A 14714-nucleotide genomic window follows, 5' to 3' on the forward strand; every position below is an offset into this window, starting at 1 on the left:
ACTAAGCATAATGCACTCCAACAAATTAGAAGCACTACAAGCTAGACACCATATGGAAGGTGCAACCAATATCACTCTGCCAAGTTAAAACTGCCTCGTCATTGGTGGCGTTCATACAATTAGAATCACTATATGCTTGAAATCATATTCAAGACACAAACCAATGTCACACCGCCAACTTAAAGGTGTCTCATCATAAGTGACTGATGCAGGATACACAAGAAGAGTAGTTTCATGTAAGAACATGGTGTGATAGACATATATAGTATGTACCAAAAATAGGAAGGTGTGTCATATTCACACGTATAATGTGTAAGCTAAGCAGATGCATTTTACACTAATTAGAACCAATACAAGCTAGACACCATATGCAACATGCAACCGGATATCACACTGCCAAGTTAGAGCAAGCACCTCGGATGGTGTAGTAGGGGAGCGCAGACTTGGAACTTGTAATGCACTAGCAGTACAAGGAGAATCCATACAGATGCTTCGTTTACGTTGCTGCAGAGGACCACCATCAATGCCGCCCTTACTCTTTTCCTTCCTCTTTTTTTGATTTTGCCTTGTCAAGCCAAACCCACAAGAAAAAGGAATAAAATTTGCTCTTCAGAACTCACTGATGCATTATACTGACGAACACTACTTTCATGTAAGGCAACCGCATGATAGGAGGATGAAATATGTATGAAAAACAGGACGGCATGACAAATTGACAAGTATGATGTATAAAGTATAAACTAAGCACAAGGTGTTTGAACTAATTAGAAGCAATGCAAGCTAGACGCCATATGAAAGACGAAACCAATATCACTCTGCCAAATTAAAAGGGTGGCCTCATAAATGTATTTGAACAAACTAGAAGCAATACATGGCAACAGGAATGAAATAATATGCAATATGCAATGAATAAAGGTGTCTCATCGTAAGTGATTGATGCAGGATACAAAAGAGTGGTAACTTCATGTAAGAACATGGTTAACAGATATATGTAGTATGTACCAAAAATAGGAAGGTATGTCATATTCATAGGTATAATGTGTAAAGTAAGCAGATGCAATTTAACCTAATTAGAAGGATTACAAGCTAGACGTCGTATGCAACATGCAACCACATATCACACAACAAAGTTAGAGCAAGCACCTGCAATGGTGGTGTAGGGGAAATGCGGTCTTCAAGTACGGAGCTACATTCAATATCTTCACTTAGACTTGTTGTTTCTTGAGAATCATGTGGGGAGGATGAAACTACACACTTTATTAGAGTAGCGCGTCTCATACTAACCCACGGGCGTGACTGTCTCATCATAAGTGATAGATGTAGGATACACAAGAATAGTAGTTTGATGTAAGAACATAGTGTGATAGGCAGATGTAGTACATACCAAAAAACAAGAAGGCGTGTCATATTCACATGTATAATGTGTAAGCTAAGGAGATGCAATTTAGCAAATTAGGAGCAATACAAGCTAGGCACCATATGCAACATGCAACCATATATCACACTGCCATGTTAAAGCAAGCACCTGTGGTTGTGGAGTAGGGGAGATGAGATTTGGAACTTGGACTGCAATAGGAGTAGCAGGAGAATCTGTAGAGATCATCTGTTTCGGTTGCTACAGAGGACCACCATCATCCCGTGCGTTCATCCTTTTAGATTTTGCCTTTCAAGTCAACACACAAGAAAAAGGAATGAAATTCGCTCTTCCAAATTCTTTGATGGACGATACTGACTAACACAACTTTTATGTAAGGCAACCACAGTGTAGGAGGACGGAATATGTACGAAAAACGCTAAGCAAAAGGCATTTCAACAAATTGGAAGCAATGCAAGCTAGACAACATATGAAAGATCCAACCAAAATCACTCTACCCAGTTAGAAGTGTCTCATTATAAGTGGCATTTCAACAAATTAGAGGCAGTACATGCTTGAAATGATTTGCAAGATGCAACCAATATTACACTGTCAATTTCAAGGTGTCTCGTTGGAAGTGATTGATGAGTGATACACAAGAAAAGTAGTTTGATGTAAGAACATGGTTAATAGAAAGACGTAGTATGTACCAAAAACAGGAAGGCATGTCATATTCACAGGTATAATGTGTTAACTAAGCAGATGCAGTTTACCCTAATTAGAAGCATTACAAGGTAGACACCATATGCAACATGCAACCACATATCACATTGCCAAGTAAGAGCTAGCACCTGCGATGGTAGTGTAGGGGAATTGCGCTCATCAAGTACAGAGCTACGTTAACTATCTTCATTTAGCCTTGCTGTTTCTTGAGAATCATGTGGGGAGGATGAAACTGCACTCCTTAAAAGAGTACCGCGTCTCACAGTAACCCACTAGGGTGACTGTCTCATCATAAGTGATTGATGAGGGATACATAAGAGCATTAGTTTGATGTAAGAACATGGTTAATAGACATATGTAGTATGTATCAAAAATAGGAAGTCGTGTCATTTTCGAAGGTATAATGTGTAAAGTAAGTAGACACAATTTAACCAAATTGGAAGCAACAAAAGCTGGAAACCATATGCAACATGCAACCACATTTGACAGCGTGAAGTTAAAGCAAGCACCTGGGATGGTTGTGTGTGGCAATTGAGATCATCAACTATAGAGCTATGTTTACTGTCTCCATCTGCTGACACTACACCCTTTACAGCGCTGAAATGCTTGGTGCTTATCCTCTGAATTACACTAGAGCTACTTCTGTCTTTTTGTTTGTGTATTCATCAACAGTGCGTCAGAGTCTGAAATACCCATGCATAAAAAACAATAGTGTGAGTATGGGTGAACTTTGTGCACAAGTAGTACAGTGTAAAAGTAACATATGGCAGGTGGGTGAGAAATAAATGACGGGAGACATATGATAGCTCTACAACATGCAAGGCACACAAAATTAGATTCTGGGATTTTGAAATATGAGCACAGGGATGACTGGGAAATACAGATACTCCTCCAGCACACCACAAAGTGTGGTCCTATGAAAATAACAGTCGACTGAAAAGAAATATGTCAGTCCATTTTTTCTGCACCATCCGATGTACAAAGAATGGGCAGATCGCCTTCATCTACCTCCAGCCAGTCAGTGTTGACGATCTTCCTCGAAACGCCAGCGACCACCGGCCCAGTCCCTGCCTCCGCCCTTCCCTCGACCTCACCGCACCACTGTGCTTGGCACCACCCCCCGGCTATCCCTTCAAGCCCCGCCGACCTCTAGATCAGGTGCAAGCAGCTCCTGCGCCCCGCACCCCTATGATAGACACCGATGCGCCGCTTCCCCGGCGAAAATGCGGACTAGGTGCTCCGCACGCCTAAATGGGTGCTGCTTCTTTTAATTGTGAATCAACTGACCCTGAATTGAACTCTAGGCAGGTGACTCACCTCTAGCTAAGGTGAAATAGTAAATGGGATGAAACCTTGTGCAATTAGTATCACAAAGAAGCTGTAGTAAGAAGCGCTTAACTAGTTTCTTTCCTTGGATGCATGTGGTGTGAGCAGAGACGTAAGATTTGCACGAATAAGGGAAGAGGAGTACCTCTATCTGCTCGCAGTGCTGTGTCCTCCTTCTGTTTTTCCAACGATCTTCTTGTGGTACCCTGGAAACAAGAAGTTGTGGAGGATGGTGGAGCCTTCGATGAACCCATGGCCAAGTTGTCGAGTGTGGTGTGGTGGCCGTCTGTCGGTAGCGAGGAACCAGATCCAAGGCGACGAACGACAAAGTAGTGGGAATAGCTCCGGTGCGGTGGACGGTTGAGACAATGGAGCAGAAGCGGTGAGGCATAGGATGGCGTGGTCGAAGTGGTTCTGGTACGTCGCATGTCGGCGTCGGTGTCGTGGAGGCGGCTCTGCCTCGGCTTCGGGGTACCGGCTCTAGCGTGACGGTGGATTGGGTGCGATGAGGTGGAGGATGGAGGAGGCTGGGGTTTTGCGGCTGGTGGAGAGGGCGTTTTGGCGCCCACGGAGTATGAATGGGGAAACAGATGGAGGGGGGAACTAAGGGGGAAAAATGTTTTGGTTTGGGACACGCTTGTTAGAAATTTGGGGAAAGTTACAAATTTTGCCACCATCTAAAATTTCGGACATATTGCGTGTCGGTGGTAGGACAGTAATCTCAGGTGTCCCAAAAAGTGGGCGGGGTAGATTTCGGTCGAGCGCATGGGTGTTTAGGCACCCACGGTGTATGAATGCTTCTCGGAGGCAGTTGAGACTGGCGTCTTGGTGAGTTACAAACCTACCCCGGTTTAGACCTTTGGACATCATGCCGATATGACACATGGGTCAGAGTCAGGACAGTAACTTGCTACCACCAAACATTAGTCTCACGCGGTTTTGGGCGACCAGAGGCTTATTTGGTGCTTCATTCAATATTTGGGAGGAGAAGCATTAACGTTTACAGTTCTCTTGAATTGAACTCTCAGGATTTGTCAAAGTCCATAAATCTTGACTCTTGAAAATCCTAAAACTACAATTATTTTGGAATGGAGGGGGTACATTTGAATATACATTGTACATGAGTATATATTAAAAAATATGCAGCTTAGCTCAATTCATGCATCGTTCCAGATATAATCTCCTTGGCTGCAAAAAAATAGTTAGACATGCGTATGAATATATAGCTTATTCAAACGCACAACAAAGATTGATGCCCCTTTTAGATCTAATTTACAAATGCCATTATCTTGAATTCAAATAGATGAATGCACTTCCTATGAATTTGAATCTTCGAAACCATCTTTTTTTGCGGGGGTCTTCAAAACCATCTTTATGTTGAATCGAACATGTATTTTATTTCATAGCTAGCAATTTGGAACGTATCCAGGTATGTGACAAATGTATAAAGTGTCTGACACCAACAACATGGAGTTCCCTAATTAATGTTTACATATGAATTGCTAAAGCCATACATTTTATGTATTTCAAACAACTCTCACTCTATGGATTGATAATATGAAATAAACCCATACACTGCTCGAATTCAATAGAGTATGGGTGTCTGATAGACCAATGTTCGTTCATACGCAAATTGCAAAATTCATGATCTCATCCAATTTTTTTAATGCAATTTATATTTTAATTTAATGTGTACAACCGACTTTTACGCATAGATGCACTATGCCTCGGCCAGTCCTCACACATGCGCTATATATCTCTATATCTGACTTGTAAGTGCACATGCTTTATATACATCAGCATTTCTCTCTCACACATGCTCACACTCTCTCGCGGGGTGCTCTTTTCACTAATCTCATTTGGATAATAATATTTCCCTCACATGCATATACACACACGCATGGTCTCTGCTGGCCCTCTATATGCACATACATGTGACTAAGTGATGCGGAGCATCACTCGACTACTCGCACCGACTCTCCATCACCAACGCAAGCTCCAAGTGGACCAATGACACGAGCACATGCGTGCGCCATCGAGAACGAGGTTGATTCTCTCCTCTTCGAGTTTCGCTCGGTTTCACATGAGAGTTGGATTCTACCGTCATCGAAAACATTCTGCATGCTTAGGTACCAAGAAGATGATAATGAGAAGGAGAAGACGGAGACTCAAGTGATCACGAAGCAAGGGAAAGAAGAGAAGGAAGGAGAGAACGAGAAGAAGGAAGAAGGAGGAGAAGGGGCAAAAACCCCTGGACAGCCCGGGTGCCCGGCCATGGCAGCCCCGGGTGCCCGGCCTCTACCTGGGCCATGCCCCAGCCGGCCCCGGGTGCCCGACCCCAAGGCCACGGGTGCCCGGCCCCTCACCTGGGCTCAGCCCAGGTGGTCCCGGGTGCCCGGCCCTCGACCAGGCGCCCGCTGGGAGCAACCTCGGGTGCCCGGGCTTGGCGCCCCGGGTGCCTGGCCCCTCGCCTGGAGGCTCCTGTCCTGGCCGGGTGCCCGGCCCTGCCTGGGCGCAGCTCCCTGACCGGTCCGGGTGCCCGGCCGGTCCCACCCCGGGTGCCCGGACCCTTCCCCGTGTCTACGCGTTTTTAGGGACTTTTTGGTCCTTTGTATCCCCTCTCCCTAATATTTTGTCCCTAGACTATATAAGTGCACCCCCTAGGTCATTTGGAAGGCTAGCAAAGATTAGACTAAACATTGTGAGCCTTTGCTCCTTGTATCCCCTCCTCTTAGGAGCTCAAGCCCCCACCTTGGGAAGAATCCATAGGATTATCAAGGCCTCCTCTTGGAGAAGATCATCAAGACCTCACATAGTGGGAAGAATTTACCAAGTGCTACTCTCCTTGTATTGATCTTGTAATCTTGTGGATCTTATGTGTGCTACTCTAGTGGATGTGATACTTGGGTTTGTTTGAGAGAATTGTTCTTGGTGTTCTTGGTGTTCTTGAGTTTTCCTCCTTTTCCCCCCTCCAAGTGTGAAAAGGTCCTTCCTAGGGATTGACCCTACAACATCTTGGTATCATGAGCAAGGTTTATTCACATCTTGGAGTCCCATCCCCCCATTTGCTAGCTTGATTTTGTTGTTTTTCGTCCAAATCCGAAAATCCCCACAAAAATAGCCCCCAAATTTTTTTCTTGCAATTTGTTGGATCTTGTGAGATCTGGTTGTTTTGGTCCATGGATTTGATGTTTGGCAAGTGGATCTAGCCCCTCCCCAACAATCCCCACCCTTCCCACCACGAAATCCACCGAATTTGGCATTTCCCCCAAAATTTCCGCCAAATCGGCCACCACCGGGTGCCCGCACGTCGAACTACCGGACACCCGCACCTTGCCCAGCTACCCCCGGGCACCCGCACCTCACACCCCTGGGTGCCCGCACCACCCGAAATCAGCCCACTACCAGCACCATTTTGGCCATAACTTCCACCTCCCAAGTCCGTTTTTCGTGTTCTTTAGCTCGTTTAGAAGCTCTTGACATCCCCCATCCACTCATCCCACTACCACCACCATTAACCCCCATCCAAAAAATCATCCCAAAAACACCCACCTTCCGCATTTGACCGATTTTGTGTTGCCATTTGCGTTTCCTAAGGTGTTTCGGCTACTTAGGAGCGTGTGACATCTTCGTCACCATCATCGACTCGGAGTCATCTTCATCGCTAACGTAAGAAAGGACGGTAACCTCGACGACACTTACTCCTTACCTTGCTTTTGCATTGATAGCCTGAGCCACTTTGCGTCGCTTACCCATTGAGACTAGCAAGTTGAGAATTGCCGGGCCACACTATTGTGCACCATAGTGATCGTGTTATCATCTTAGTGCCATAAGTCTCTCCCGTGCATATCATACATATTTGTCTCATATCTTACTCGGCTCGAGCATCACGCATAGAAAAAAAGAGAGAAGAAAAGCTTTTTAAGCAAAAGAGGAGCAACAAAGAGCGTGTAAGCAATAGAGTGAGCCATTTGCATACCTATATCATCTTGGTCATCACATACATATCATAGTTGGGATTGAAGACGGCACGGTTCTCTCATAGGTAGGTGCACAAGCGTATCTTGCCCATTTGAGCAATCGAGCTAGTGTCTCTCGAGCATTCGCACAACAAGAGCATTTTCCGTGGTTGCACATTTTGAGCTCACCCCTTGGTTGTGCGGATCCCATCTATCTTACGTGCGTGTGTACCTAGTGATACCGTTGGGTTTGATCTATTTTCTTTACTTGCATTTTTGTGAACCTTCTAAACCTTATCGATATCTTGACTAACATTTGCTTGAAATTTTTGCCACCATCCTAATCGATCTCCTCCATAAGCCTCTTACTTGTAGGTGTGAGAAACAAACCCGGTTCCAATTCTCCTATTGTGGCATTACATTGAGTGACACTTGTTACATCTTCAATCCTCGGAGAAGGTCTTTGGTATTGTTCTCTCACTTTCCTACTCACCCCACTTGGTTATGATGGATAGGCCAAGCGCGTCGTCGAACCCACTTTTCGAGGAGCAAGGTGATGATTCCAGATATGTCTCCAAGAACGAATTCTTCCTCGCGCAACGAGTGCTTCATCAAGAAAATGTTGCATTGGGTCAACGCTTCGAACAACTCGCCTTCGACCTTCATCAAAACATCGACGACAAATTCAACACACAAATGGAAGAGCTCCACAACATGATCGTTCGACGCCCGTCTTCCTCATCGGCTTCTTCAAGACGGCGCCAGTCAAGTCATCGTACAAGTTGGCAATCTTCGGACTACTCGTCTTATGATGCAAGTCCACCATGAGCTCGCCCTCCTCGACGTGATCATCATCAAGCTCACCAAGCTCAAGAAAATCCATTCCATGGCAATGGATTACAAGACCGAGTTCGAGCACGTGAACAGATGCAACAACAAGTCCCTCATGAATCAATGGAGCAAGACCAAATACCTCCACAAGTACCACTTCAAGCCCCTCAAGACGGTGATGCACTTTGACAAGCACAAGAACAACGTGAAGCACAAGCCCTCGACCGTGAAGCTCAAGCACTTGAAGCACAACAAGCTCTACGGGAGGCCACTAGAGCCGTTGAAGACCGCAACCGCCAAGTGCGAGAACAAGAGGAAGCTCTTCATCGCGAGATACAAGAGGAAGCCGCCCGACGCGAAGAACAACAAGAAAGGTGCAACCAAGCGCACATTCCTCGCCCTCCTCCAAGACAAGAGCGACACCAAGTGGAAGAAGTGCTTCAAGACCCTCCTCCATGCCAAGAGCGACATCATGAGGAATGAGCATTTGAGGACTTTCCAAGGCAAGAGCGATATCACAATCGCTATCAAGATGAAGAACTCCGCTACGGCAAGCTCAAGTTCACCATGCCAAAGTTCTCCGGAAGCAATGATCCCGAAGAATATCTCTCTTGGGCATTGAAGGTGGACAAGATTTTTTGCCTCCACAACTACGATGAAGAAAAGAAGATAGCAGTGGCCTCCCTCGAGTTCCAAGACTACGTCCTCATTTGGTGGGAACAAGTGATCGACCGACGACATACAAGAGGCGAACCACCAATCACCACTTGGGAAGCTATGAAGGAAGTCATGAGAGCCTGCTTTGTGCCTACTCACTACACTCGAGATCTTTTCAAGAAGTTGCAACTCGTCAATCAAGGCACCAAGACGGTGGAAGAATACTACCAAGAAATGGAGATTGCCATGATACGAGCCAATGTCAAGGAAGATGACGAGCAAACAATGGCACGCTTCTTGAATGGCCTCAACCACCCAATCAAGCGGATCGCCGACTTCCAACCATACTCCAACCTTCTTGAGCTAGTTCATCAAGCGACCAAGGCCGAGCGACAAGTACAAGATGACTTCAACTATGCTAAGTACTCGTCCAAGACCTACGGCTCCTACTCTCAAACTCCGCGACTTCGGCACCTCCTACATCAACTCGAACATCACCAAGTACCGGCGACAAGTCAAGTTCCAAGAAAGTGGCACCTTCCTCGACTCGTCCTATGGCAAGCACCTACAAATCCAAGACTCCTTCATCTTTGGCGCCTCCGGATGATCCCGTCAAGAAAAGTTCAATCAAGTGCTTCACATGTGGCGGCCGAGGACACAAGTTCTTCCAATGCACCAACAAGCGAACGATGATCTTCAACGATGACGGCACATATGACTCAATGAGTGAAGAAGAAATGGAAGCCATTGAGCATGTGGCCATGCACCGGCGCGTGAATGAAGATGAAGATGACCAAGTCTTTTGTGACAATTATTCAAGTCCCTCTCTTGTGGTCTCCAAGGTCTTGACGCTCCAACACCACCAAGAAGAAGACCAAGGGTGCCACATCTTCTACACCAAGGCCGGCATCAATGGAAGGTCCGTCATGGTCATCATCGATGGAGGTAGTTGCCACAATTTGGCGAGTGAAGAACTATACTCCAAGCTTCAATTGGTCAAGAGGAAGCATCCGCACCCTTACAAGGTTCAATGGCTAAGTGACTCCAGCACTATCCGAGTTGAGCATACGGTCCAAGTCTCTTTCAAAATTGGTGCATATGAGGACACTTTGGAGTGTGATGTGGTCCCAATGACCGTTTGCCACCTCCTTCTTGGTCGACCATGGCAATTCGACCGGGGTGTTATCCACAATGGTCATACCAACCACTATAGCTTCGAGATGAAAGGGAAGGAATATGTGCTACGACCTATGTCTCCTAGTCAAGTGATAGCCGACAAGCAAGCCACCCACCATGGAGAGAAGAGTGAGAAAGTGAGCCACCCAAACGTGAGTGAGAGCCATAAGCCAAACTTGAGCACCTCTTCGCCTAGAGAGAAAAATATCATACTATTTGCCACAAAAAGTGAGATGAGAGAAGTGTGTGAGAACCCATCGAGCGTGATGCACTTTGTCCTTGTGTGCAAGGATGGAGAACCAAAAACTAACACCACTCACGAGCTACCTTTGGTGTTTTAATCTCTTTTGCAGGAATTTCAAGATGTTTTCCCCGATGAGCTACCTCTGGGTCTCCCTCCTCTTTGAGGCATTGAGCATCGAATCGACCTCATCCCCGGAGCTCCTCTTCCAAACAAGGCTCCCTACCGCGTCAACCCCGAAGAGACAAAGGAGATTCAACAGCAAGTACAACAACTAATCGACAATGGTCATTCCCCTTTTCGTTTGCTCCTTTTGCAAGAGGCTCATGGAGGTGGGCTCATGGGACACTTTGGACGCGACAAGACTTTCGCCACGCTCTCCAAGAACTATTATTGGCCCAAGATGTTTCGTGATGTTGCCCGCTTCACCAACCGGTGCTCTACATGTTGCAAAGCTAAGTCACACTCTCAATCCCATGGTTTACATATGCCCTTACCTATCCCACATCAACCTTGGGAAGACATTAGCATGGATTTTGTGCTTGGATTACCTAGAACTCAAAATGGCAAGGATTCGGTTTTTGTTGTTGTGGACCGTTTCTCTAAAATGGCTCATTTTATCCCATGCAATAAGATAGACGATGCTTCACATGTTGCCAATCTCTTTTGTAGGGAAATCTTGAGGTTACACGGCGTGCCAAAGATAATTGTGTCGGATCGAGACGTCAAGTTCTTAAGATACTTTTGGAAGACACTATGCGCCAAGCTCAGGATCAAGCTACTATTCGTCACGGCATATGATCCTCAAACCGACGGCCAAACGGAAGTCACCAACCGGACGCTTGCGACTCTCCTATGTGTGTTTATCAAGAAGAACATCAAGGAGTGGGAGGAGTGCCTACCAATCGCCGAGTACGCCTACAATTGTGCAAGACACTCTACAACCAGCAAGTCCCCCTTCGAGGTCGTCTACGGTTTCAACCCTTTGTCGCCATTGGACATCCTTCCTCTACCGCTTCAAGAAAGAGCAAACATGGACGCAAGTACAAGAGCCGCCTACCTCAATAAGATGCATGAAGAAACACGCTCCACGATCGAGCGCCAAGTGCAACGCCTCTCCGCCAAGATCAACATCAACAAGTCTCCGATGGTGTTCCAACCGGGTGATCAAGTATGGATACATCTCCGCAAAGACCGCTTCCCCAATGAACGCAAGTCCAAGTTACTACCACGAGCCGACGGCCCATTCAAGGTGATCGCACGCTACAACGACAACGCCTACAAGGTCGACATCCCACGCGACAATTACAACGTTAGCGACATCTTCAACGTCAAAGACTTGGCCAAGTACCATGGTGATGAAGAGCACGATCCGTGGACGGATCTCTCCCAGGGGGGGGGGGAGATGATGCGGAGCATCCCTCGACTACTCGCACCGACTCTCCATCACCAACGCAAGCTCCAAGTGGACCAATGACACGAGTACGTGCACGCGCCATCGAGAACGAGGTTGATTCTCTCCTCTTCGAGTTTCTCTCGGTTTCACATGAGAGTTGGTTTCTACCGTCATCGGAAACAATGTGCATGCTTAGGTACCAAGAAGATGATAATGAGAAGGAGAAGACGGAGACTCAAGTGATCATGAAGCAATGGAATGAAGAGAAGGAAGGAGAGAATGAGAAGAAGGAAGAAGGAGGAGAAGGGGCAAAACCCCCTGCATAGCCCGGGTGCCCGGCCATGGCAGCCCCGGGTGCCCGGCCTCTACTTGGGCCATGCCCCAACCGGCCTTGGGTGCCCGGCCCCAAGGCCCTGGGTGCCCGGCCCCTCGCCTGGGCTCAACCCAGCCGGCCTTGGGTGCCCGGCCCCAAGGCCCTGGGTGCCCGGCCCCTCGCCTGGGCTCAACCCAGCCGGCCCCAGATGCCCAGCCCTCGACCAGACGCCCGCTGGGAGCAACCCCGGGTGCCCGGGCTTGGCGCCCCGGGTGCCTGACCCCTTGTCTAGAGGCTCCTGTCCTGGCCAGGTGTCCGGCCCCTTCCCCTCCGGGTGCCCGGCCCTGCCTGGGCGCAGCTCCCTGACCGGTCCGGGTGGCCGGGCGGTCCCACCCTGGGTGCCCGGACCCTTCCCCGTGTCTACGCGTTTTTAGGGACTTTTTGGTCCTTTGTATCCCTTCTCCCTAATATTTCGTCCCTAGACTATATAAGTGTACCCCCTAGGTCATTTGGAAGGCTAGCAAAGATTAGACTAAACATTGTGAGCCTTTGCTCCTTGTATCCCCTCCTCTTAGGAGCTCAAGCCCCCACCTTGGGAAGAATCCATAGGATTATCAAGGCCTCCTCTTGGAGAAGATCATCAAGACCTCACATAGTGGGAAGAATTTACCAAGTGCCACTCTCCTTGTATTGATCTTGTAATCTTGTGGATCTTATGTGTGCTACTCTAGTGGATGTGATACTTGGGTTTGTTTGAGAGAATTGTTCTTGGTGTTCTTGGTGTTCTTGAGTTTTCCTCCTTTTTCCCACCTCCAAGTGTGAAAAGGTCCTTCCTAGGGATTGACCCTACAACACTAAGTGTCTCCCGCACGCACTTTATCTTTAGGCCTCTCTCACACACATTGCCCCCACACACACCTCCCTCTTGTTGACGGATATGATTCCATCAGATCATTCAGTAAGATATCTCTGACTATTAGGCTAGATGGTGATACGAGGCAAAGTTTTACCCAAGTCTGGGCCCTTGCAGTTGAGGAAAAGCCTACTCTTGGTACTGTATATTTTTAATAGGGGTGTGTACAAAGTACACGCTAATACCATGCATTGTGTGTGCGTGTGTATACTATCAACGAACTAGCCCCCAGGCTTATATAACATACTCGGGGCCTATGCTTACAAATCATATATATAGTCAACTTATCATCAGTGGGGATAGAGTCCTCCATGACTCTGGTAGCATCGTCTTGTGCACCGAGTCCTCCATGGGCTTCGTATAACGCGTCTCGGTCCAACCTATGTGGCGCAGGATGGAACCGACCCATGAGTCCTCACGTCGACCCACCACAACTACAAATGATGTGCCCACCACACCCGCACACAATCGGCCTCTAAGAACATAAAGCATATACAATATTACAAAGTTATACGGAGTACATGAAAGTTAATTGCACGGTGCATCCAATAATATTTTTTCCGCATTGTGAATGTTTATATCTTCTCCTAAAAATTAGTCACGGGAAAGAGAAACGAAGGGCATATCTTTCCTTATCTCCACCGCACACCCCCTCTCTCTACACCACTTTCACGTACGCACACAAACTATCTCTCGACCCTCTAAAAGTGTGCTCCTAACACATTCACGCATGATTTTCTCATTGCCGGTCACATGTCTCGAACTAACTTCAGAATTGGGCACAATATTAAAGATCTTTTAGAAGCGCATACTCCTCCGGGGGGTCAATTAGGGCATGGGCATAAGGGCCTTTATGACACAATCAACAATTCGATTCACTATATTTCAAGTGAAAGCACTATACGATCACTAACTTCACAATATGCTCATTACAGTCACCATATACATTCTTGTGGTCATCATACGATATCTAGCTCACCTACGTCTCTGTATTTTGTTGATGACACTGACGGTTATTGTATTTGATGCGTGCTCCATATTTTGTTAACGACCCTTACTGATGCAGAGCATCCTTCCATCATCCCCATGGACTCTACATCGACACATCCAACCCCACGAGGACCCATGACAAGAGCTAGAGCACGTGCTTTGGAAACCGAGGTGAACTCCTTCCTACTAGCCTTGCATATGGACACAAATTGAACATGTCTACTACCTCACCAAAATATGCTATGCCTCCTTAGGTATGAAGTGGAACATCACCAAGAAGCTCAGGAGCATCCCCAAGAAGAAGGAGAACCACCCCAAGGCCGTATGAATCAAGACTCTAATAGACTATGCCAAACTCCCCTTCCCGACCCACGGGAAAAGACCCGCCCTCGCCTTTTTTAGTCTGGGTTTGTATCAAGATCACGCGAAGTAGCAAAAATAAAGCCGTGTCTTGTACTCCTCGTCGTACTAAAAGAGTGTAGACGCTCACTTTCATGAATGTTGTACTTCCTCTCGCCGACATGTGGGACATATAGCAACTGGGTCGAGTGCACCAAATAACAGTGCAGAATAGCAGGGGGACGCACCCAGTCGTAGCGCCCCTGTAATAATGAGCAATGAGACGTCAAATCACAAAGCCGCACCTTTCCCCTAGACGGACGAAGCAACCATTATTTCACCCTTTGTTGAATCCTCTTCTCCATCATCTCCTCAAGAAAACCACGTAATATTGCTTCTGCCTAAAGAGGGACGCACATCGCCTTGGTACATCATGACACGTGGGACCGCATGACCGGCGATGCTCCCCTCCCACCGCTCGGTAAAGTCACCTCAT

The sequence above is a fragment of the Triticum aestivum genome, chromosome 6B (genome assembly GCF_018294505.1).
Source record: "Triticum aestivum cultivar Chinese Spring chromosome 6B, IWGSC CS RefSeq v2.1, whole genome shotgun sequence".
In the NCBI taxonomy this organism is placed as follows: domain Eukaryota; kingdom Viridiplantae; phylum Streptophyta; class Magnoliopsida; order Poales; family Poaceae; genus Triticum; species Triticum aestivum.